General features: G+C 42.1%; 1 protein-coding gene across 1 annotated transcript in view; it reads right to left on the minus strand.

Moving 5' to 3' along the window:
* The window catches only part of PALM2AKAP2 (PALM2 and AKAP2 fusion), a 399,409-nt gene that overhangs the window by 295,726 nt on the left and 76,418 nt on the right, over positions 1-27,265 (minus strand). The gene's annotated exons all lie outside the window — the stretch shown is intronic.

Raw genomic sequence — 27,265 nt, forward strand, 5'->3', positions numbered from 1 at the left:
ATTGTTCCTTAAGTATTTTTGATTAGACACAGCTATAATGTTACATTTTCACCATTTGAATCTGTGTATGTTTAAGACTTAAACCCATGCAGTTTCCATAAGCTACTCACTACTAAATAAGGAGAAGGAAAAGTGCCTTGAGCCCGAAAAGGAATCCTGGGCCTGGGAGTTGGGACATGATTTGGGGGGCGGGGGGAGACTCTTGGAACAGATTAATGTCCATACATAACAGAATAACATCCTGCACGGGACACGTAGAATACAGCGTAAAATTATGTACAAATGGTATAAGCTGCACCACATATGGCCAACCAAATCAAACTTGTGCTGGAGATTCCATGCGGAAGTGTGCACTATGCTCTATGTATGGTGGACATGTAGGAGCATGGGAGGCTGTCTCTCGGGTGATTACTAGGACACTCCAAATAGAGATTACACTGACCCCAAAGATGTGCCTTCTGTTTATGTTACCTCCCGGACTTCAAAAGTCCCAATGAGCATTACTGTACCACATGCTATTCTCAGCACTTTTTGGTAATATCCATATTGTGGAAAAGAACTGATCCAATGGACATGGCTGCCTTGATAAAACAAATAACTCTAAATTCGTCATACAAAAGTATGACAATTATACAATTTGGGTCCAACCCCAGCCTGGCCATGGAATAGGACCAGTGGACTAGATGTAACACTGGAGGAGAAAAGCAACCATCATAATTAATAATAAAAAAAAAAAACATTCAGAGACAACCATATATTAAGCTAGAACTGAAGGGTCAGGACCTTCTATCCAACCCCTCTGCCTGCTCCACCACCTCCACAGGGTTTTTTCCCCATTAAGTTACCCCTAGTTATATTACCTAGGTATATTACTTTACTTCATTAGACAGACTGTTATAGGCCAAAACCTGCAGGTCAATGGAACCTACATCAACGAACACCGTACTAGGATTAGTGAAAGAATCGCCAAAGCAATTATACCATTGTTAATCGAGACTAGTCTTACAATATCCATGTACTGTACGGCATTCTGTTATTCTACGATGTGACTATGTATTGACAATACTGAATGTTTAACACACATACCTCTTGTTGACCATGCACTAAAAATTGTCAAATTGAAAAGAAAAAAGAAACGGCTGTAATGTAATGTTTTATATAAATAATAGAGCTCTTTCAGACGCTATTTTGGAGATTTACAAAAGTTGTTTTTAAATCAGCACTGTCACACCTCAGCAAAATGAGATAAATGACATAAAATCTTTATGAAATACTAACACTGACTGTTGGAATTTTACTGAGATTCCAACCCAGTCAAAAGGCATACTGAGACAAAGTAGGGAATATTTTGACTCAGTATATTTCCTATCCCTGACATTTCAAGACACTAGGCGGAGCTACCATCGTCTAGAATTGTCAATTTCCCAGTCGCCACAAGTGTTGGCTGCAGAGATATTAGCTGTGTCCATGGAGGATCCAGCAGTCTCAGAGGATCCTTCATAGACCTCAATGCTTTACCATCACACATGCGCAAGAGTACAGTAATGACATTAGCTCCTGGCTATAAATCCCCAGAAGCAGAAGAGGACTGACTGAAACAAGATGACAGCGCATGCAATTGACAGGTTCAGATAAGTTAATCTCAATTTTCCCTTCCCCTCCACCCCCAGCCACTGGACCACCATTGGGATTCTTTGCAAATTATGGAAAGTCTCCAGACTGTGACAGTGTAGCTTTAAAAGCTGTGCAATCACCATGGCAACTATGGAATAATTGCTCAATCACAAAGTGATTATCAAGAAATACATAGAAAACAAAACCATACCATTTGTACATAATAGGTATGTAAGAAATTGATACGCCAAACTTCAATATTGTATATACCTTTCTGTGTATGTGACTGGTTTCACAAGTTGGGGTCATTTACATGATAAAAGTGTGATAAGGATCAAAGCTTTCAATTGTATTTTCAATGTGATAAGGATCAAACCAAGAGATCAAAGGGAAAGACTTGTGTAAAGACAGAACTCTCTGGAGAAAGAGGGTGGGATAAACCACTTTTGGGAGGGAAAAGGAATTCTGGGACTTGTAGTTTATTACTCCAAGAATCAGTCTTTAAAAGGACAACATCCAAGGAAGGCTCTCTCTCTTCTCTTTGTCTCTTTGGAGAGGACAGCACAGCAAGCAGGGCCATGGTGAACTGATAGTCTGTCCCAGATTACCCAAGATGAAGGCGCAAGGGGAAGACCTCCATTGAAATGTTTAAGTATTGCCCTTTTATTATGTATCTTTTGGTTTTGGACTGACTATGGTTATAATGTGTAATGTGTATATCCTTTTTAAAATCTAACAGTATCCTTAAATTAATATTAACAATACATTTTATTATACACTTGTGTTTGTGTCTTATTTGTCACACATTCCCTAAAAGAATATCCTTGTAAGAGGGTCATAATTTCTTACATAATTGGCGAGCCAGGTAGGAGGGATTTAGTGTGATTTATAAGCATATTCATAAGTGTATAGATTGTATATTTACTTTTCGATACTGTTCAGATATTGTGTATAGACATTTCAGTGAATTGTGCGTTGTCAATGATGGAGAATTTATTGAAAAAGATTGCTAAGGTGTCTAATCCAGAAGCAATAATTAAATGTATGGATGGTGCATTAGATCCGTGGCTTAATGCTCAGCATTATGTGGCCAGGGCAATTATTGAAAAGAAATTGTCCAAATCTAGTGGTAAAATTGCTTTGATTTATGCTGCCCGTTGGATTGCGGAGAAGTATAAATCTTTAAATAGGCAGAAAGAGAAATTAGAGGCAGATGTTTTAAATTTAAAGAATGATGTGGAAGCATTTAAACTGTCTGCGCAAAATGCTGCTGCTTTGTGTGTAGGTAGTCAGCAAATGCGTCTGGAAAATGAGGAATTGCGCAGTAGTAATGTGCAGCTTGTAGAAAGGCTGAAGGATGCAGAGGGTGCTATTAGAATCCTTGCTTCCAGAAGCCAGAAAGAGGCTGATCATTCTGCCTGCCTTGAATATATTGATGATTTAAAACATAAACTTAATAATAATGAAAGAGATTGTGAGTGCAGTATTCCTGCTAAAATGGCACCTGTCTCTACAGAGCACATGGTGGATGCACAGGGACTTGTACTACATGAAACTAATGTGACCCATTACTTAAAACATACAGAGGTTATTGCACTGAGCAAAGAACTGGGATGTATAAGCTTGGATGATGATCCAGTAGATGTAATGATAAAAATTGATCAATTTGAAAAAATCCACAGAAATTTAAATGAATTGGATATTTTTGATGTTATACTTGCTAGTACAGACCAGTCACTAAGAGCAAGTCTGCCACATGAGATATTTATAGAACCTAGAACCAAGCAACTACTTATTAAAGAGTTATTAAACGTTCTTGGTCTAGAGGAAATAAATCATCATTTTGCTTTTGGTAATTGTGCTCAGCAGAGAGGGGAGTCTGTTCAAGGGTTTGTAAATAGATTATTTGTGTTTTTCAAACTGACTGTTCCACCTGGAGCACATGCTGATCAGAATGAATATGCATATAAGAAAGCATTACTTAACAGGACACTGACAGATATTCGAGAGTTAATTGGTTTAACTGTGTCCCCACAGGACACCTTTGTAAATATACTGAATTGCTTAAAAAGGGCTGAAGCAATTCTACTAAATCAAGAAAAAGTAAATAAAATACAAGTTTCAATGTTACAAAGTTCCCAAACTCACAGATATATCAATCAGAGAAAGTCCCCACATATAAAAACCATTAAATGTTTTAGGTGTGGTAGGATGGGACATATTGAAAAATTCTGTAAATCCGATGTGCATATTCATCATGAAAGGCCCATGTGTGATAGATGGACTCAGGGAAATAAAAATAATCAAATTAATACTAGATGGAGATCACAGAGAAGAGATAACAACAGTAAACCCCCCACAGACCCTTGGGTTCCCTACAATGTGCTTAAAGCACACAATAGACAATTAAAGGCAGAAAATCTTGCTCTAACATGTGAACGAAATGAGTTCCTTGTAAAACTGGATTGTCTCAAGGCACAATTAAGTACATTGGAGGAGATGGTTAACATAAAGAATCTGATAAGAGATACAGTCTCTCTTGAATGACCTATTCTAGTTGTGTGTTATTAACTTTCTCTTAAAGTTTGTTTTTTAGAAAAATATGGAGATGACGCCAGTTGTGAAGGAAGAAAAATATAGACCTGTGAGAAGACCAATCATCTAACATGTTTATTTCTTTCAGGAAAAATACAGTTAAAGTTTACAGAGGACCTTAATATGTATTTTTATATTTTTTTTCATATTAAGGATAAGCCTCTAAACTCATTCATTACAGTCAGGTGGTCCAAATTCCAAATTATTTTTGTTTTTATTAGTTTAGCACACCTGCACTGCCAGCTATGTTTTATTTTTGTATTTTGATGCTGGATTACTAGTTTTATATATTCTAGATCAGGTGAATTGTTGCCAAGGTGAGGCTTATACGTTGATCACACTGGAGAGATGTGATAGTGTAACTGTCTGTTGGTTCACAACAGTAAATATTTTTGTTTGTCTTTTTCATTTGGTTACCAACAAAAAATAGCCTCAAGCTGATTTTTGATTTTTTATCTTTGAAAGGCAACAGACCATTGTCAGTTTTCTTTAGATTGCACGCTGCCAAACTTTGTATACAGTTCAATGACTTACGGTGATGGTAGCATTCAATCTACTTTTTTCTCTCTCTCCATTTCCTTTGATTTTGTTGTTTTATTATGCTTTTTATTGTATTTAACACTCTAAAGGGTATATGGTAGATTGCCTTGAGTCAAGGTGGGGTGAACAATGGAATGATAGTGGTTATGATTTGTTTGTTTGTTTTTTGTTTGTTTTTGTTTAATTTATACTCTCAAGGTGGGGTATAGAATATGGGCAAGTTAGACAATTTTGTGTATTTTGTATTGTCTTGGGTCAAAGTGGGGTGAGTGACAATATATGATTTTGCATTGTCTATTTGCTCTATTTGGTTATCCACAAAGGGTTAAATATTTGTTTTAGTAAGGTTATAGTAAATAATGTTATACTGTTATGAGGATGTATTACTTAGTACACATTAATACTCGTGGCATTTTACTCACATTTATGTTTACAATGTTTTAGATAACCACTTGTGAATCCAGACCGTAATACTGAGACAAGGATGATAATCAAACCACTAGTGATTTGCATAACGTAACACTGCGCACTTTCTGTGCTAATTATCTTTTAATTTCCGGAAGCCAAGGGCCTAATGACAAAATATTAAACGTCCTCAAAGGCTCAAACACAAACCCACTCCAGCAATACAACTTTCAATAAACGTGCACAAACACCTTCACTCAGATCCCCACTCCAAACAATAAACTGTGTTTCGCCCTTGTGTGGTCTCTTTAATACACTGTGTAAGTAAACAGCAAATTAACTGCTGTTGGTGTGAAAATACACCTGTTGTCATGGTGGGCAGAGGTCAGGGGCCTAACAGCTCAAAGTAAGCAAGGCCAGGGTTAAATGAACAGTGTGGTGGAAGCAGTGCTGGTGGCACAGGTAACTGAGCGTGATGGGAGTGAAATCTAATGGTTGCAGTGATGCTGAGCCTATGAGGGTAATGGAAGGTTAAGAATATGGCTGAAGGAGTACAAATTATTGGTAAAATATGCTAACTGTGAGTGCCTCAATGATTCGGCTAAATTATGCCTCGCAGTACCCTAAATTATAAATATATGTGGTTGTCAAGTCATTTGTGTCTCAGTAAAACACATAATCATTTAAAACACACATAATAAAATACTGTATTTCTTTGAGAGGGCTCATTTTCTTTTTGAGTCATTCGCCCTCTAGGTGGGGACTGTAAGAAATTGATACGCCAAACTTCAATATTGTATATACCTTTCTGTGTATGTGACTGGTTTCACAAGTTGGGGTCATTTACATGATAAAAGTGTGATAAGGATCAAAGCTTTCAATTGTATTTTCAATGTGATAAGGATCAAACCAAGAGATCAAAGGGAAAGACTTGTGTAAAGACAGAACTCTCTGGAGAAAGAGGGTGGGATAAACCACTTTTGGGAGGGAAAAGGAATTCTGGGACTTGTAGTTTATTACTCCAAGAATCAGTCTTTAAAAGGACAACATCCAAGGAAGGCTCTCTCTCTTCTCTTTGTCTCTTTGGAGAGGACAGCACAGCAAGCAGGGCCATGGTGAACTGATAGTCTGTCCCAGATTACCCAAGATGAAGGCGCAAGGGGAAGACCTCCATTGAAATGTTTAAGTATTGCCCTTTTATTATGTATCTTTTGGTTTTGGACTGACTATGGTTATAATGTGTAATGTGTATATCCTTTTTAAAATCTAACAGTATCCTTAAATTAATATTAACAATACATTTTATTATACACTTGTGTTTGTGTCTTATTTGTCACACATTCCCTAAAAGAATATCCTTGTAAGAGGGTCATAATTTCTTACAGGTAAAACAGGGTAAGCATCCTATGGCACGTTTGCCATGCACGGCACTCGAGGTGCCTTTGCACAGAACTCAAGGCTGCCAGAGCCTAACCACCTCTGGCATATCAGTCCCAGTTGGACTTCACATATCTGCTAGTGCAAAACAAGCCGTGATTGCAGGTGGTAATTGACAATCCTCAATTAATGCATTGGAGCACTTAGAGGAAGTAATCCCACATTACTTCTTCAGAGCACTTGTGAACGGGAGTCTGCATTAGAGAAGAGCAGCCCGCATCGCAGGCTCTACCCCCACTGGACCCCAGGGAAGCCACCCATACTGATAGATATACAGAGAGCTGCAGAAGAAGCACACACACTAACATAAACAGTTCCCACAAACACACCACTACTGACAATCCACACATCCATGCACACAAACACACTAGCAGCCTCTCACATGCAATGCCACAAGCAGACCCACCCATACATACCACCAAACACACAATATGACATATGATCCAGACACACATTTCCATACACACCTGCAGCCCCTATACATAGCTCACATTCAAAGGTATCATATACAATATCTCAAACTACTCATGAACATATACATTATGATATATATAGTATAAAAGCCCACATCCACACAAATACACCATTACAAAGCAACTGTAGCACCTATAAATTACACAAGCAGAATACAGCAACATACACACCTCAATTTTTTAAAAGTGTACCGGCACCCCAAGGGACTTCCGGATCCTCTTTTGGCACAGTACTACCAAAAGGTTGCGTACCCCTGATCCACACCCTCCAACATACTATCCTGGGATCTGCTGAGCTCCTTGGCATGGTGAAAACCATAGAGATGGCTGAAAAGTAGTCATGAGTGGCTTTCCAATCGACTGCCAATGCCCAAATGACAAATGCAAAAGTATTGTGGAATTATGGAGTACAGCTGTTACATTCAATTTCTACCCACATTGAATAAGGCTGAAACAATCTTTACGTAGATCAATATCTATCTATCTGGGCTGGTGATACTGTGTGCACAATGTACAGACTATGCAGTCATCTATGGTATATGGTTTTTGGATGGCAGAGTGACATTAAGGATATAAGGTAAGCCTATTTAACACCATATTTAAAACATAGTAAAATATGAATTACGGTATGTGGCTGTATAGCAGCCAACTTAAATAATTTAGATTTTACCAAGAGTGTTCCTGATGCCGACCACTATTTTGAGTTAGAACTATCTTGTTTATTATGACTGAAATAAATAGAATTTTATTTTTCTTTTCTGGTGATAACTTCAGTTTAAAGCCTCCACACTGTTCCTGGCTTTCAGTCATAAATTGCATTTGTGTAAGAAACCACTGGAAACAGGTTTGTGCTCAGTATTTTAATGAAAACTAAATGTGCACTTGTAGGCATGGAAATAGCTCTTTATAAGGCACAGTTTTATTAAATACATAATCTGACAAACATGCCATAAATATGCTTCTTGCCAAGGTAAAGTTTAACTGCTGATACCCGATGCTGTTCAGAATAAAAACACTAGGTCAAAACAATTTGATGTTGGCCGCTAGACAAAAGAATTAATTTAAGGGACACTCCATGTAATATTAACACTATAGCTTCTTGCAGTTGATATGGCTATTAGCGAAGTGCCCTCACGTTTTGTCAAAATATTTTTAGAGGTGTATGACAACAACAGCAACTACTCTGGCAGCACAAATCCATCTTCACTATACGAAAAATATTAAAGGAACACTATTAGGTCAGGAACAAAAACATGTATTCCTGACCCTATAGTGTTAAAACCACCATCTAGCCCCCATGGGCCCCTAATGCCTCCATAGATTTAGCAAAATCTTACTTGTATTCAAGCTTGAAGCTGTAGCTCTGCATGCTGTTTGCCTCAGAAAAACAAGCTGTCTGCTGACATCATCAGAAGTGTTGTTCTGAGCCAATCACACTGCTTCCCCATAGGATTGTCTGAGACTGACAAGGAGGCAGATCAGGGGCAGAGCCAGCACAATTCAAACACAGCCCTGGCCAATCAGCATCTCCTTATAGAAATGAATTGAATCAATGAATCTTATGAGGAAAGTTCAGTGTCTGCATGCAGAGGGAGGAGATACTGAATGTTTGGATGCATTTTAGGCAGCCATGACCCAGGAAGGATCTCTAACAGCCATCTGAGTAGTTGCCAGTGAAGTTATCACTAGGATGTAATGTAAACACTGCATTTTCTCTCAAAAGACAGTGTTTATCCACAAAGGGCGATATTTTCATACCTACAACTAAAGGGAATACTGACAAACTCCACTGTCCTGACAACCCCGACCCATAAGCAATACATAGAGAAAGCATGTGAATCCATGACAATGCCCAAGAAACCGCTTTCACTCATGTAGCCACAAACACAGCTCAACAAATTTAGAGAGGCGTGGCATAGGGACTTGCGTACAGTCTTCTCAGAAGAACAATGGAACCAGGCCTTCATAGCACATAAAGGTAGATCCAGATGCGCATCCCACCTAGAGCTAATGCGCAAGATACAATATAGATGGTACTTGGTGCCAACCAGACTGGCAACCATATACCCTAACACCTCAAGACTATGCTGGAGATGCTTAAAAGATGAGGGCACAATGTCCTATATCTGGTGGACCTGTTCGGCCATCAGGGGATACTGGAAGGAAGTTGAGGGGGTGATACAAGGGGCACTAGACATAGGAACCAATCTGAGGCCAGAAAGCTCCCTGCTTTTCATATCAATCGACTCCTACCCAAAAGCACATGCCGGCCTAATATATCATATATTGATAGCTGCCAACCTATTGATAGCCAGAGGTTGGAAACAGACACAGCCGCCAGAGAGATCCAGCCTTATCCATCAGATTTCCCTAAACCTAACATACAAAACAAAGACTAGCCAGCTGATACACCCAGCAAACCACATAGTGGAAGTCAGAAACGTATGGGAGGCATAGGCAAGGAAGGAGGGGGACGAGTTGGAAAATTAACGGGGGGAAAAAAACATACACGGAGGACGGATAGTAGCAAGCCTAGTACCTAACTGCTCAGACGCAGAGAGGCCACAAATCCTAACACCAATGCACGAAGGTAGACGTTGAGGTAAACCCAGCTAAAACACACAAAAAAGGCACAGCGGAACAAACACCCACATTGTAAATAGTTATCCAGGGGAGCAGATGTGGAAGCCATGTAACGCTTGACAATCACAATGGAGAAACTGGGAGACATGGGGCAACCGTAGACTATTTCCCCCTATCTCCTCCCGCAACCTGTTCCCCTGTCTCCTCCTCCCTTCCCCCCCTCCCCAACCCCCCAATTCTCCCTACCCACTAACCCCGAACCAAACCCACGGTTATGAGGGAAAAAAACTGACACGGAGCACAGAACAAGTTCGCAAGAGTAGTCGTGGGAATCTTAAAAGGCTAAATGACCAGATATGCTCTTGAATGTATATTATATGTCTGTGATCTATGTACCTCAACTGCTTACCCTCCCTTTTTCCTTTCTGTAACCCAAATTGTGTTCTTTGATAAAATAAAAATTGTCAAATTGAAAAAAAAAAAAAAAAAAGACAGTGTTTACAGCAAAAAGCCTGAAGGTAATGATTCTACTCACCAGAACAAATTCAATGAGCTATAGTTGTTCTGGTGACTATAGTGTCCCTTTAATGAAACAGTTCACTTTCTCGCCATCAGTAAAAATATTTGTGCTGTGTAATCAAAAGAAAAAAGAGGTGGTGAATACTGGGGTACAGGAGAATTTGGCCACTGTAAATGCCTGTCAGCTTTTTCTGCAAAAACAAATCACAAATTGTGCAGACTCCATAAAAATATTTACAGGAGGAAAATGAGGAAGTAAGCTGAATGTGCTGTAGTGTTTATGGTGCTTAGAATGTTCCATTAAAATTGAAAAAACAGCAAAAATTATATTACTGATATTAGCATCCCGGTAGGTCAGGCACAGAGACCACGGTCCCATCTGCGCCGTCTGGGAGATTGGTGTCTCCCCTTGTTATGGTAAGCTGCCGCTGGGGAGAGAGGGTGCTGCGCTCCTCTCCCTGAAACACAGGCTGCCGCTGGGGAGGAAGGACGACACCTTCAGCTCCCTGGGGTACACACTGCCGCTGGGGAGGAAGAACGGCACCTTCAGCTCCCTGGGACACACACTGCCGCTGGGGAGGAAGGACGACACCTTCAGCTCCCTGGGGTTCACACTGCCGCTGGGGGGAAAGGACGACACCTTTGGCCCCCTGGGGTACACACTGCCGCTGGGGAGGAAGGACGACACCTTCAGCTCCCTGTAACACACACTGCCGCTGGGGAAGAAGGACGACACCTTCAGCTCCCTGGGGTTCACACTGCCGCTGGGGGGGAAGGACGACACCTTCGGCCCCCTGGGGTACACACTGCCGCTGGGGAGGAAGGACGGCACCTTCTGCTCCCTGGGGTACACACTGCCGCTGGGGGGGAAGGACGACACCTTCGGCCCCCTGGGGTTCACACTGCCGCTGGGGGGGGGGGAAGGACGACACCTTCGGCCCCCTGGGGTTCAAACTGCCGCTGGGGGGGAAGGACGACACCTTCGGCCCCCTGGGACTCCCACTGCCCTGGCAGTACCTCCAAAGTATACTGGGACAGACTGGAACTGAGTAGGTATTGGTAATCCTGCTCCAGTTCCCATTCCTGGATGGTCAATTCAAACAGGTCTGGCACTAGGTCTTCATCCATAGGGAGATCTAGTATGGTTGCTCTGGATTCATATATGTCCCATAGCCATGACTCTGCAGTGTCCCCGAACCTTGGTCCGACAAATGCGTCCCATAATAGACCAGGGCCACTGTAATCCTCGCCCTCTGGTCTGTCGCACTTAGCCCTCCCGGGAACACGCTGAACTGCATACCAATGTAGCGCCTGGTATGCGTCGTCGAGCCCCAGTTCCTTCCGTGCCAGAGAATTCAGCTGCATTACCAACTCCCACCTGGGCTGTTCTCCCATCATAGGCATCCGTAGAGCCACTCGGGCCTGTAGTCGCTGCTCCTCGCTGGGGAGACGCTCACCTCGCCCACGCTGGACACCCTCCAGGGCTTCGTCCCACATCTCTTTCCTGGCGCCCTCTCTGCAGTCCAACTTGGTTGCCTCTGATACTGACTCACCCAATGGGGCCAAGAGGCTCTGTAACCTCCAGTCGAACTCCTCCTCCACTTCGAGCGCTGTCCAGGGACATGCTGGCTCCATGCTGCTGTAACTCTATTCAGCACTTGCTTTGTGGATGAAAAGGACCATCCCACCGCTGCCACCAATGTAACGGCTACCCAGGTAGTGAGAGGGTATCAGCCGTTGGAGACGTCCTTTTCCCTGGCAAGTTGCTGCATAAAAGTAGAGCTGGTATAATCCCATCCACTAAATCCAGAGAGAGAGTCAGGTTCAGCTGTAAAAAGAGCAGAGTAACAATCCAATATAATTCCCTTTCAAGAACGAGACGAGGCTACGTTTTGAAGGGTCAAGTAGAACTGAGGTGCTGGCACACCCAGCCTGTTTTTTATTACAATTGTTCACATACAGGACACACCCAGGGGAGGCATAAACTAACCAATCAAATAACAGCACAACCCACACATCCCCTCCCCTCAGATAAACAGTTAACATAATTATAATGTACACATTTTTACCCGAGTTTTAGATGTACCCCAAATACTTGTATCCAGATAGCTCTAGTTTAGGGGAACAACATATTCAAAAATGAGTCCATTCGGATAAACGGTTCGGGAGTTAAAGGGTTCCAAAGTTTTGACCGACCGCACAGACTTACTAGCCGAAAATAGTTCCATAGGTTTTGGCCTTGCGGTCGGTCCTTGTTCGTACGGTAAAAAGGTCCGAAAATCCTGCCATCCATTCGAATCTTTATGGTCGCTAGAATCCCCATAGTCTATTAAGTCTTTCTACCGAATGGCGGAACGTTCGGTAGTTACAGTACGAATTTATGGAGATCTGGAGGACCTGTTTGCATATCCGTTTTTAGTTCCACGCGAGTAATGGCAAAACACCGCTGTTCGTGCGCAAGATGGCCGCGAACACGTGCAAAGTCCCGAAATGGCGGCCACCCAGACACTGAGACAAAGGGAATGTTTGAAAAGACACGAACGGTTTTTATTACCGAATCCCAGAGAAGCAATTAGACATATTCCAGGTGTCTATAGTTTCTCCACAGCACAGTTAAAGGGCTAGAGTCAGCATAATACAAATCTATTATGCCCAAATATAGTTTTTAAAGGGCAATATGTCCCGGGCCATAGTCGCAGGGCAGGAGGTTAGCGATAAGCCCTCTCCAATGCCCAGTGGCAAATGGTAGTTTGTCACAGGCGTTAAGGGGTTAAACTCATATTCATTATATAACTGTAACTTTGTAAACACCAGATATAAAACTCATGTCAGTGGTCAAATATTTCCGGTGATATGTGCTTCTATCTCACCTAGACCATATTTTATCTGTATCACATGACATTTATTTCCTCTTTCAGATACTACAGCTCTCCATAAAAAGTGGAATATATTACATGCATATACTGAAAAGTGAAAAAAATAATGACATATGTCTATACCTTGTGCATGCTGAGCCAGAAACAACATGCTAAATGTGCTTATTTTACACTACATCAGTAGAGCTGGCCTGCTGCCCTGGAATTCCTAACGCTCCAGATTTAGCCAAAAAAGTTGTCTGCATTTTAATGGTTTCCATTTAAGTAATTACAAAGCAACTGGGAATCCATTCTATTACCCCCAAAGTTAAAATATGAAAAGATGCCAAAGCCAAAGCTAAAAAGCATGTTTTTTTTTCTAATTACCATCATTAGCATAAAATAACACTATATATATATAAAAAAAAAAAAAAAGAGTGGCCTGCACAGAAGTTGCAGACTGTGAGCTGGGAAATGAAGAGTCCACGGAATTATGGGGAATGTAGGAACGCATACACCCCCAACAGGGGCCATGTCTGCAAAAAGTCAGCTAAAAAAAATGTTCAGCAGCAAATAGCACTGGACTCAAACAGGTCCAGAACGGAAGGGCCACAAAGACCACCCAGGAGGAAGAAGATATCCAGATGCAGTCTCCTGTCACTGGTGCTCCTAGATTGCCTTGTCCATGGAAATATTTCTCTCTTATGGAAAGATGCTTGTCCAAGCAATATTAATAGATGTCCTGAGTAAGATAGGATCTTTGAAAGAGTGCTTCCCTGGCAATTTATGTAGCGAACCACCCACACGTTGTCCATTAGAAGGAGCAGAGAGCAGTGGCTCATGTGCTTCATGAAGTTGTGAATAGCGAAGGAACCCACTATCAGTTACAGTCAGTTGATGTGTAGGGTCCGTTTGTCCAGGGTTAAAAAATCTCCCGTTGCCACAGCATCACACGTCACAATCCAGCCCAGGGCGTGGCGTCTGACTCTAGCACAAACTCCGGATGAGATCCGATGATCACATTGCCATTCCACAACTCCATTTGTCTCAGCCACAATTGTAGTTTGCAGTGAACCTTGTTGGTGAGAGATATGGTCTGATTATAAGAAGACAAGGCCCACTAATGGAAAGCCTTTACACGTTGCATGGTCGCAAAAGTGTAGAGGACCCGGGAAGACAGTCTGAATAGATGAGGAGAGAAGGACTATCATCCGAGCTAGGTCCCATAGAGTGAATTGAAGTCTCCGGAGCATACGTGGGATATCCTTCCTGATCGCCACAATCTTGGAGACCATAGTAAAGCCCAGAAATTGAACTGACCAAGACGGCTTTGATGCTGACTTTTCCACATTAATAACTCATCTGACGTCTTGCAGTAGTCAAACCGTCAGTATTGTTTCTCTTCGGAGAAAGGTTGGCTCAGGAGAATGTTGTCCAGCTAAAAGATGGATCTCACCCCTTGAGCCCTCAGAGACAACATGACTGACTTCAGGAGCTTGGTAAAGTACTAGGATGTGGGAGAGTGAACTGAGGCCAAAGGTGAGGCATGTGAATTACCACAGTTGATCCTTCCACCGGAATTGTAGGAATCGCTTGTCTTTCAAAATGAGAGAACCAGTTTGTCCAGTTTGTCTGCAGAACCAGGGGTCCTGGGTGAGCTCCGACCACTGTGGCGATAAATGACACAACCAGCCCGCAATGAAAAGTGCAGCTTTATGGCATTCAGCAGATAAGACTAAGTTGGCCCAGAAGGTGCTGCTTCTCTGTACCCTTTCCTGTTATGGTCGTAGAGAAGAGACATGGGGAAGGTTTGGAAAGAACCAGCTGCCGTACCCAGATCTAATAAGTGCCAGGAACCTCACCATTGCATGTATAGCACCTGCTGCCCCCATTCTCTAAGCAGTTGTGCGTCTACAGGGGTCATGCCATTCAGGGATTAGTCCACCATGAGGAAAATCTGTGTGAGTGGTCCAACATCCAACATCAAGTCATTTGTAGTATTTGTGTAGAGTGAGGTCCCTGCTCCAAACCTTTGCAGGGGTTCTTATTTGATCTAGTCAAAAATGTGATGAAGACAGGAATGAACTTTATCCAGCACTTTATCCAGCACTGTTGGTCTGGGACATTCAGTGCATATTTCTCTATAGTATATTTATTGTCTTTAGTGTTGGGCTTGCTTGTTGCATTGACTAAAGCACTTGTATGCCACAAGCAAAGATGAAACCAAAAAAATGATGGGGTTATAGACATAGAAAAGTCCCTGATTGCTTTCTAGAAGTAAAGCAATCAGCAAGGACATTCCATTAATTTTCATGGAAACTACTCCACTTTTTGACGCCTGCTGGGACTGGACAAAGCTTGTGCCTTTTGTCAACTTTTATCAACCTTAGGCTTGTCCATAAGACAAAGTATGCCTTCTTTGGTATCTTTGGATTGCAGTTAGCGTTATTATTTCATAAATATTACATCCTTTTGAAATACTAAGTGGAAAAGCTGTATTAACTAGACAAAGCAACAAAGCAATAAGAAGTACAAAAGATGTTCACAGTGGACTGAGCTTGATGGACTAGGAAAACTGACAAAATACTTTTAGAACCTGGTGTAGAATTGTCTCAACATGTTTCTGTTACTTATTAGCTTGACAGTTCTTGAAAAAATCTGACAGGAATGTTCTTATAATAAACTCAATCCTGTAACATTTATTTATTTATTAAATGGATATTTTACCAACAATTACTCAGAACAACCTGACATATGAAATTAATAGTATGGGGCCATATTGAGGCCTGTACTGATTTCACCTCTCCAAATATCTAACATCTACTGTATTCAAAGAAGCAAAGTTTTAAATAGAATCAAGAAATTATGCATGCTCTCTGATTAAGGAGAATCAGGCAGAGAAGGCTCCTGAGCATGTTACTAGATTGGGACCTGCATCAATCATGTCTATTGCCTGGTACACAGGTGTATGTTTTATATTTCTACATGGTTAATCCAGTTATACTGATAGGGAGATAAGGTAGAATCTACACAGCCATCTATGAGGACAGTTTTGCCCTCTTGCTGCCTCTAGGCCAGTTTCCTCAATGCAACACCCACACACACACACACACATATATATATATATATATATTTATATATATATATATATAAAGGCCCAAGAACCGAGCACACAGTTTAGTTAATCCGTGCTTACCCTGCTTACATAGTTATACCAAACAAGAAGCTTTACACTACTGTATTAATTTCAAAGCAGATAATCACAGCGTATCAATGTTTCAGTCTTATCCAGCTCCTACAGGACCTGCTCTAGAAGGATGACGGGTTCACACCCCTAGATCTGGAGGATGCCCACCAATTGGTACCGGTGGCTCAGGAAAATCACTGCTTCATTCGGTTTCATGGGCGAGAGAGGACGTACCAATTCAATCGCCCATGGTCCCCTTCGCCCACTGGTGAGTTTGGTGGGCCTCCTGTCATTTACCTAGCTCCTCTCCACTATCAGGAAATGCAGAGTTTGAAGGCCGGTTTTCTAAGATGACGCCCTTTGCCTGAGCCAAGCTGGTGAAGCCAGTAATGGTATGTCCTACAAGCAAAGGGTATTCATTGTCTGATTTACTTAGAAGATCTCCTCTATTTTGCACTGCCACCCCATGCTTGCAGTTTTCAAATGCATTCAATGATTTGCTTGCTGGAGTCTCTGTTTTTGTAGTGAAACTTGACAAATCGGTGCTGTCTCTCTCTCAGGTCATTCAGTTTCTAGGTTCCGATACAGATAGTGAATTGTGTCCTTCGATTACCACAATACTAAATCAGAGATATCAAGTTGGAACTGAGGAGGACTTTTCACTTGGACTACATTCCCCTTCACCCACTGGTGAGTTTGGTGGGCCTCCTGTCATTTACCTAGGTCCTCTCCACTATCAGGAAATGCAGAGTTTGAAGGCCGGTTTTCTAAGATGACGCCCTTCTTACGACCAACTGATTGCTCTCAGATTCCTCTCTAGATGTGAAAGCAGAGATTTTAGTTGTGGATACTTCACATGGACGCTTGGAATGGCATAGCCATCTTTGATACCACTCTGGATACCTTGAGGTGGAGTCAGATGACAGTTTGTGAGGATGGAGAGGGGCCTGTGCAGACCTCTTTATGGGAGATCCTTGGTCAGACGCAGAGGCAGGCATTCACATGAATTGTCTGGGGATAATAGCGGGTTATTTTACTATTCACGGTCTAGCAAGGAATCCATCAGATTGCTGTATACTTCTGTGGATTGTCAATGTGTCCACACAACAGTATATCAATTAGTTTGGAGGAGCTTGATTCCTTGTTCTCCCAGTGGTTGTGAAGGAGATTTATGAATTTTATTTAAGCCGCAACAAATGATATCCAGGGCCTATTTGTAGTTTATCTGTTCGTCTCAAGGACGAATCATCAGGTTGTGGCCTTCTTCAGTTAGCTGCCAGATCCAGATTGTGCGGCAGTAGACACATTTTTACAATCTTGGCCTCTCCAGGCTGGTTACACTTCTTCTCCTATAAGACCCTGAAAATAATTCACATCCATTGCTGGTCAAAGACTGCCTCCATCTAGTGGCTTCGATGCTTTCCAGGGATCCTGGGATATCCACAGGTTATCACAATCTGCTACAGACATCTTATGGCATTTGTGGGACCTAGGCGCTCACAGATGTTATCTTTTGTGTCTGGAAAGGAATATCGATCCCTTTATAGCTATTTCCACAATTCTGAATTTCTTTCACAGCTGTTTGTATCAGTTAGATCTTTTCGATATCTCAATGTTTTTCGGCCACCTATCTCAGCTGCTCATGTGGCGGTTCAGGGTGTTTCTGTCCGTTAGACTCTGCTTGTCTGAAGAATGTTTGGAATAAAACTGTCTTGTCCTCTGACTCCTTGGTATTTACTGTGAATCTGAGTCAGTGTTTTTTTTTTGGTTGTTTGGGTGGACAACAAGGGCTTATCTTTACATCAAAGATAATGTTTCTAGGCTGGTTTCATCAAATGTTGGATGTACATGCTTTCGACGTGGTCAGTTTCCCTTTTCTCCAAGGGTGTCCCCTTTATTGATTTTTACATTTGCTGTGATTTTATTGTGTCCCTCTAGGTTTTTTTTCTCATATTCTGGTTGACAGGTCATTTAGTTTTGGTTTATTTGGTACATGTTATTCATTCTTGTAATGTTTTGTACATGTTTTTCACTGTTTATTATGATTTTGGTTATGGACTATTTCAATTGCAATGTTGCAATTGCAATGTTTGTTGGGATTATGGTTAATTTTGAGTTACCTTTCACGTGTTTCTCTTTTGTTTCAGTTTAATCCTGCTATCTGGTAGGTTCCTGGAAGATATAGTTCCAGATTAAGCCCTGTGATAGGATTGACTGGTTTCTTTTTTCTACTTGTTGAATTTATTGTTGACATTTTGGACTTTTTTTTTTTGTTCTCGTCTCTCACATCAAATAAAGAGGAGGTGCTTTTGGATACAAGGTCTTAGATTATCGCCTACTTGTTTTTGATTGGTTTTCTGTATTCTTATGCTTTGTGCTAGTGCTGAGTGCAGTAAAATGAGGAAAGCAAAGTATTCACCTCATGTCATTATTAAAATTAAGATTATAGGTACACTAAAGCTAGCATAAATTTCCATTTTTGTTTCTATTCGAGTTCTCCTATTGCTTGACTGGTGCACCAGATTTTCATAGGTACGTAGGTACTTTACCATATGTTTGTTTATTATTACTATAATTGTATACATGTTTAGAATAGATAAGAGAGAATCTCAAAAACAGGGTCTCGCTCAATAGATCACCCTTTATGTTAACGCCACTTTTTTAGAATATAACATCTTCTATAAAAAGTGGCGTTAACATAAAAGGTGATCTATTGAGCGAGACTGTTTTTGAGATTCTATCTTATCTATTCTAAATCATTTAACTAGGGTTATCCCCAGAACAGCACCAGGATGAAAAAGCAAATGTAGCATAAAGATAAAGGAAGTGGAGCACTTTATCTTTATGCTAAATTTGCTTTTATAATATATATATATATGTACTTTTAGTTAATAAAGTTAACTGCTATTTATACAATTGTTATTTTTATTATTTTTTCATCCAGGTGCTGTTCTGCTGCACTGAATCCTGCATATCCCAGGTGGTGATTGTACCACCATAAGCACATACCACCAGAGCAAGTCATAGCTCTGAAAATTGTCAGTATGATACCTGCTTTTTAATACATCTAATATTACATACAATATGCTGTGCCATTGGTTCTTTTCCTCTGTTTCTTCCCTACATGGTTGTTGAAAATTGAAAGCCTTATACAAGGAATACCCATGTATCCTAAGACGGGGATTATTCTGTCCACACGCTAAACAGCAGAGCTCTTAGCAGCTCTAGAGATTGTGAGTTAGTCTTTTATTGAGTTTTAGAGATTCTTTTAAAACTTGTGACATATTGCACTATTATCGTCTCCTATTCTGTTCAACATACACCAGCAAAATATTGAACCTCCTTAAGTGTATGCATATAGTTTATTTAACACCGTTTTTTTCATATACATTTCTGTCTTTTGGCGCGGTTTACCACATCTTTTTTCTGTTATGTCTTGAAACCTTTTTCAGATTTATTTCAGATGTATTGTTTGCACCTTTCATCATAAATTACAGCAGTTCAGTCTGACTTAGAAGGATAGAAATAACAACAAAAAATAATAAAATGGCCTAATGGCAAAACAGAGAATTATTTCTGCTATAGATCTTTGTCATTTCCACACATCAAGAACAGAATCTTGACCTGACCTGATGACCTAAGCTGCAAGAAGAATATTTGTATAAACAATCATGTGCTGTCAGTGACAGCTCAAATAATGATATAATGCCGAGCCATTGCAGACAGTGTCATCAGAAAAAAAACATTGCGTAGTCCAATGTCAAATTGACTATAAATCTGCGATAACAAATGTTAAAGAGTCAACAAACCATTGTAAAATCACTAGTTATTTTTAAAGTACCCACTAGAAAATAAATAAATAAATAAAATCACGGCTCTGATGAAGTTCTTTTTCTCAAATGCAGTGTTTTCTAACCAGCCTTTAGGCATTTAGATACAACTCCAACATATATAAAGAGTTGGTTTTGTTTTGCTATGTACACAGTTGTGGATACATTGCAGAAGTTTAATAACATTGTCGCAAAAACGTTTCTCTAATTTTCTGAGAATGTTTTTAGATTGGTTGTGACAAATTATTGAATCTATCTGATTTTTTCATCTGTTGCTTTTTTTTTTTTGCACAGACAGGCATAATGTTTAAGACTTCATACTGAATTTCTGCAGAAATCCTTAGCAATTTAAACCTAACTTTCTTTTAACCAAAACATGAGCTATGATCCAAAAGGAGCAGTGACCAGAAACCAGCCATGCACTGCAGTTTCTACCTTGTGGGTCTCACCAGCATGGCGCTGGTTGGTTCAGGCCTACACGTTCAAGTCTCTCTGAGAGCATATAGATAGATACCAAAAAGATTGTAGTGAGACCAAACATGATAAAATACCCCACAGTGCAAATCAATATTATTTGTTGTGCATCACCGGCATATTTTAGGTTGGACTCCTTGGGCACAGAAACCGAAGAAATCATATTTCCACAAGGGATACAAAGTCTGTGTGATTCTCTCCTTATTTTTTAATACACAACTTTGTTCTATTGTTACATCCTGTGGCATCCAATGTGCCAGTGTTATTGCCATTTTGAGAACTTGTATACCCCAAACCAAGAGGTTGTATCTTACAAAATTATATTTGTACTTTTGTGAACATTTTAAATTGTATAGAAAAGAAAATCTCAGCATCATATAGATGTAGGACGTAAGTTTTTATGGTATCTATGAAAAAAATTGAAAGACGCCCTTGGTGTATTATGCTGAGCACAAGCTTTGAATCAAATTTTTCAAAACCTTTTGCTTGCCTGCAAAAGGTACTCTGTAGTGAAGGGGTTAATAGACCTGATTACTAGACTTGAGCAAGCTTTTGGCAATTTGTCTATTTGTCTGAAAGAAGAATGAACAAATACAAATCAAAATGAATAGAAAATTGATTGTTGGACTAAATGTCGTCCAGCAGTTCGTTCTTTTGTTTTAGTTTATTATGAGGGGGGGAGCTACCGGCTCATGGCTCCCTTCTTTTAATAATTAAAAATAGATGAAAAATAGAAGTCGCTAGTCTTTTCTTGTGACAGTGAGCAGCCCTTGGCTAATTACTGTTTAATATACATGCCCATACTCATGGCATGGCAGGTAGGGGCAGGAGGGAGCATTTCATTTTTTTCTTTCAGCATTTAGTAGATAGCTGCCTAGTCATTGTGGGATTGCCATAAGGATATCAAAAAGGAGGTTGCAGCATGGATCGGAATTTCAGAGTTAAAACAAATTAACAAATGGGCAAAATTTGGTCTAGACGAAACAAAAAACAAAAATTTTGGCAGTGCCTAAGTCTACTGATTACCCATATTTGTTCTCCAACAATCATAGTAAATGTTGGACAAATGAGTTAAAAACACTGTAATGGATCGACAGGCACCCCGACTGGGTACCTCCGTTAAAGGATGCTTCTAGCGTTTCCTGAGGACTCCAAGCACTCTGGCAGACACCACAATCACCGAACCGGAGAAGCATATAAATGCTCTCAAGCATATGAATGCTATTAACAGCTAAATAGGCAAAACCATACGAATAGGTTTAGACTCCTAGCAGTCAAACTGGAACCGCATACAATAAATCCTTCCTCAATAATGAAACAACACTTCACTTTGAGGGTTAAGCAGGAACTCCCTGTACTGGCACATACAGCCTCTTTTATTCACAATCCACAAAACATAGTACTGCCCACAGGGTTTTGCAGAACAACCAATAAACACATTACAACACATACAATGCAAGTACAGCAGCCAATCAGACACAATGGGACAATAGAAACACACCCAGCATATTCCTCCCCTCTGCTTAGGAGATAATTGTAGATTATGCTAGCTTTAGTGTACTGATAATCTTAATTTTATTAATGACAGGAGGCGAGTATTTGCTTAAGACTTTCTTTACTTAAGCTTCACAGCAGCACTTTTTTACTTAGTAACAAGGTAACCAATCAGAAAAAAGATAACATGGTATAAAAGTCCCTCCCTGTGACGTCACTTCCTCTTTCTGGCTGCGAACCAAAGGAACGGGAAACTGTAAGGGAACCGATAAGAAATCCGGAATGCCAGACGAGAAAGTTGATGCTTGAGAGGGAACAGGAACGAAAACATGACTTCTAGGAGAGCTGAGCTGATGCTTGAGATGAAACAGCAACTAAAGTTGTCCTCTTGAGGGGCTTTACGCTGAAACGAAAGAGCAGAGTCGAAAACAAGGATTAATCCGAGAATTGGACTTCTAAAATTATGGTGTCCAGTAATTAGAAAAAATCATATATAATAGACCACCTCCCCTAAAGTGTTAATTTATACAGACATGGAGAGAAATACTTAGCCCCTCCTGGTAGAATATACAATAGTGTGTTACTCTAATCTGAGATAAACTTACCTAAAGAGGTGACCTAAGGGGGGGGGAAGAAAACGAAGGTGAATGGGTGGGAAATACTCGCCTCCTGTCATTAATAAAATTAAGATTATCAGTACACTAAAGCTAGCATAATCTACAATTTTATAACATGACAGGAGGCTTCGTATTTGCTGTTTTAACGCTCCCCCAGGAGGGCTAAGGAAGCGTGCACAGCTGGACGAAAGTAGAAGTTGCGGAACGTCTGTTCCCTGGACCAGTCTGCTGAGCGAAGGATATCCCGAAGGGAGGCTCCAGCGTTGAATGCTCCTGATGCCGCCGCACCCCTGATGGAGTGGGCTCCGAATGAAGTTTCAATCCCGGCCAGGGAGAGCAACCACCTAAGCCATCTGGCAAGGGTTGTGGTTGATACAGGATGATGGGGTCGGACGTATGAGATCAATAGGTTGAATGATGGGGTCGGACGTATGAGATCAAGGAGGTTGAACGTAGAGAGGAGGTGACTGATAAATAACGAGAGAGAAGCGAGACCACACACAATTTTGGATGGTTAGGGAAATAAGGGTAAAATACTGAAGAGGAGTTTGATTTTGTCCGTCTGGACACGGAAAAGGTGACACCTTCTGGTGAGAAATTGATAGCGTTATGGTCAAATGCTCGAACGTCTGACACTCTTCGGAAGGAGATTAGGCAAAGCAACAGAGTGAATTTTGCTGAGAGTTGGCGTAGGGTTAGATCTTCGTTGTTTGGCCAAGCTTCAAGGAAGCGTATCATGACATTAACGTCCCATAGATGGGAGTATTTCGGAGTTGGGGGGCGAGCTAGTTTAATGCCCCGCAATAGTCTACAAACCAATGGGTCCTGGCCAACTGGAGCTCCATCTAAAGGTACGTGGGCCGCTGAGATTGCTGACCGGGCAACGTTGATGGAACGGTATGAGCGGCCTAAGTCGAACAGATGTGAGAGGAAATTCAAAATGAACTGTCTAGGGGCTGTAAGGGGATCGGTATTCCGTTCCAGGCACCAATTGCACCAAGCACCCCAGGAGGAAAGGTAGCATCTTCTGGTTCCAGGCGCCCAAGAATCCCAGAGGAGTTCCTTAGCTCTCTGCGATAATTCTCCGAAATTCCAGGATCCCCTGAAAGAGTCCAAGCCACTAGTTGGAGGTGGCCCTGAATTATCATCGGATGAGGGTTCCCTTGAGGGTCCTCTAGCAGGTCGAGCCATGGAGGTAGAAGGAGGGGATGTTGGCAGGATAGGTCCAGGAGATCTGGGAACCATGCTTGGCCCTGCCAGAGCGGGGTGAGTAGTACCAGCGTGACTTGTTGTCTGCGAATCTGGAGAAGGACTCTCGGGATCATTGCGAAAGGAGGGAAAGCGTAGGCTCCCGTAGTCGGCCACTTTTGAAGGAAGGCATCTACCGCCGAGCATTCTGGGTCTGGTAGCCAGCTGAAGAAATGTGGGACTTGAAAATTCGTTCGGGAGGCGAAAAGGTCCAGAGTAAACGGTCCTCTGAGCTTGGAGATGCGGAAGAAAACTGATTTGTGCAGGCGCCAGTCGCTGACGTCCCTCCAATGTCGGGAGAACCAATCCGCCGTAATGTTCGTCTCTCCCGGGAGATATTCTGCTCGAATTGTTATGTTGCGTTGGAAACAAAAATTGTAGATGTCCTTTGTCACTTCGGATAGGGTACGTGATCTGGCCCCTCCTAGTTTGTTGATGTATTGGACAGCTGAGATATTGTCCATTCGAAGGAGGATGCAGCAGTCTGAGAGGTGGTTGGCCAAACTGCGGATTGCGAACGAGCCTGCAATTAACTCCAGACAATTGATGTGGAGAGAGTGTTCCGCCGCAGTCCATGGTCCCCCGGTGGAAGTTGCATGACAAGTTGCGCCCCCGCCTTGGAGGCTCGCGTCTGATTCCACCACAAAGTCTGGAGTGGGGCCGAAAATTGCTTTGCCATTCCAGGCAGACATGTGGCGGAGCCACCAGTTGAGTTCCTCCCTCACCTCGGTAGTGATCGGGACCCTCTGATCGTATGATGGATGGGTCTGGAGGAACTGAGCCTTCAAGCGTTGCATGGCCCGATAGTGAAGGGGACCTGGGTAGATCGCCTGAATGGAAGCCGAAAGTAGGCCTACAATCCGAGCTAAACCTCGGAGAGGTATATCCGCTTGTCGAAGCGTCTTGCGTAGTTCCTTCCTGATCGCAGTTAGTTTGGTTTGAGGTAGGCGGAGAACACAGGTAGAGGAGTCGATCTCGAAGCCGAGAAATTGAATGATTTGGGATGGAGTCAGTGAGGATTTCGCCTTGTTGATAACGAATCCCAAAGATTCGATCAATGAAGATGCGTAGTTCGTTTGTGACTGTATGCTGGATGCGTCGTCGCAGAGTAGTAAAAGGTCGTCGAGGTAGATTAGGCAGCGAATGCCTCTTGCTCGAAGATGTGCGGTGACTGGTTTGAGTAGTTTGGTGAAGCACCATGGAGCGGAACTCAGGCCGAATGGAAGGCAGGTGAATTGGAAGACCCGGTGGTGCCAGAGAAAGCGGAGAAAACGTCGGCTGGATGTATGTACCGGTACGGAGAGGTAAGCATCCTTGAGGTCGAGTCTGGTGAACCAATCGCCCGGTCGGAGGATGTCCCTGAGGAGATGAATCCCTTCCATTTTGAAGTGCCTGTATATCACGAAAGTATTCAACTGGCGAAGGTTGATTACTGGGCGAAATTCCCCTGATTTCTTCTTGACTAGGAAGATGGAACTTAGAAAACCTTTGTCGTTTGGAGCTGGTTGAATAGCTCCTTTTGTCAGTAAGGAACGTAGTTCCGAATCGAGGAGAGTGGTTTGAGCTCTTGACATTATCGGGTAATGGGGAAAACCTGTTTGTTGCGTCCACGGGCTCTGCTTCCTCTTCCCCTGTCTGCTCTTTGGGTGTAGAAACCCCTTGACTGGTAGTTGGGGAAGAAGGATGAGGTGGGGGGTCGCTGTCGTTGGCCTGTGGCCCAGAAGCGGCTGACTGTACGACCCCTTGAACGGCCAGCCCTTCCAAAAACCCGTGAGGGTTGTTGGTGGAATACTCTTTTCATGGATGATTGTGCTTTGTTCAAAGTAGTGTATAAGTTTACATGCTTGTGTAACTCTTTGATATAGGGTTCTCCAAATAATAGACCCTTAGCCTTGGGGCCCAATTCTTTGGTACCCAGATCGGTTAGTTTGGCATCCATACGCAGCAGCACTGCTTTTCTACGCTCCGTACATAGGGAAGTATTTGCATTGCCCAGCAGGCAAATGGAGCGTAATGCCCATTCTCTTATAACCGATGGGTCTAAGGGGCCCTCGTTAGTGAGGGCTTCATCAGCCAATAGTAGAATTCTTGCCAGGGGCCCCAGGACATCCAACATCTTGTCCTGGGTGAGGCGCAGGCTGCGCTCGATGCCCTTTTTAGGGTCACGGCCAGTTCTGGCTAGGTATGTGCAGAGCATTGGATCGAACTCCGGGGTCATGGCAACCTTGTCCGGCAAGGTCGGCCTAGGGCATTCCGCTCTTAGGCGCTTGCGGACCTCCCGGTCTAGTGGTCTCCTGATCCAGAAATGGATATATTGGGAGAGATGAAATGGGAGTGACCATTCCGAAGACCGAGGATATCTGATATGCCGTGGGTCAAATAGGGGTTGACCCAGTGTATCCATAAAGGTTTCGGCGTCTTCCGAAGGGTTCTGTTCGGGTACAGAATCCGCTGTTGTGAGATCTCTATTAAAATCTTGAGGGAAAGGTGCCCCTTTAAAAGAAGCCACAGGCCAGTCTTCTTCATCTTCAGAAGAGTGGTCGGCTTGCCACTCATCTAGGATGGCCAAGGGGTGTAAATCAAAGGAGTCGTCCTCTTCCTCTGACAGAGTAGGTTGCACGGGATGTTTAGTTTTGGTGTCAGTCTGTTTCGGGCGTTTTGCCGGTTCTTTCCCCTTGCGTTTGAGGGGTTCTGGCCCATCCCCTTTCCAATATCTTTTATTGGGTTTGGAAGGGTTCCTTCTTGTGGAATCTGAATCATCCGCCTCTTCCTCAGAAGGCGGGGGCTCAGAAGTTTTGGGGTCTTTAGGCTCAATGGGCAGCACCCGAGCCAGGGCCTTTTCCAGTGAAGCGGCAACGGCCGCATTTATAACAGCTTGTAAGTTTTGGTCTTGGATTGAAGCCTCCATAGCAATAGTGATGATACCTATGGGGCAGAATAGGCCAGCATTAGAATGTATTGAGGCCGTCCGAAATAACACAAAACTTAATTAAAATGTTTTAAAACAGTGCAAGCTGTAGCTGGGGGTCACCCAGTCTTAATAACCTCCGGGAGTAATGCTTCAAACCCGTATAGAGGTATGGCGGCACAGACAAAGCGGGCCAATCATGGGCTGTATATCATAACAGCAATCATAAATATATTTAGGGATTTATCCTCAAAATAATTCAGTATTAATGTGATGAAACTCGGGTTGAATGGTAATGGGGTAATCCCAACAACGGTATTGAGTTGTTTAATTGAATTTGAAATATCAATATTTGGTTCCAAGTAGTACTTCCCCTTCACCACCAGGGGGAGTAGTATAAGTCAGTAACTCATCAAACTGAAATTACCAAGTGAGATATTTCCAAGGGGAGTGAAATCAAACCTACTCAGAGGTAATATTATTATT

This window comes from Pelobates fuscus, chromosome 5 (assembly GCF_036172605.1).
Source record: "Pelobates fuscus isolate aPelFus1 chromosome 5, aPelFus1.pri, whole genome shotgun sequence".
Classification (NCBI taxonomy): Eukaryota; Metazoa; Chordata; class Amphibia; order Anura; family Pelobatidae; genus Pelobates; species Pelobates fuscus.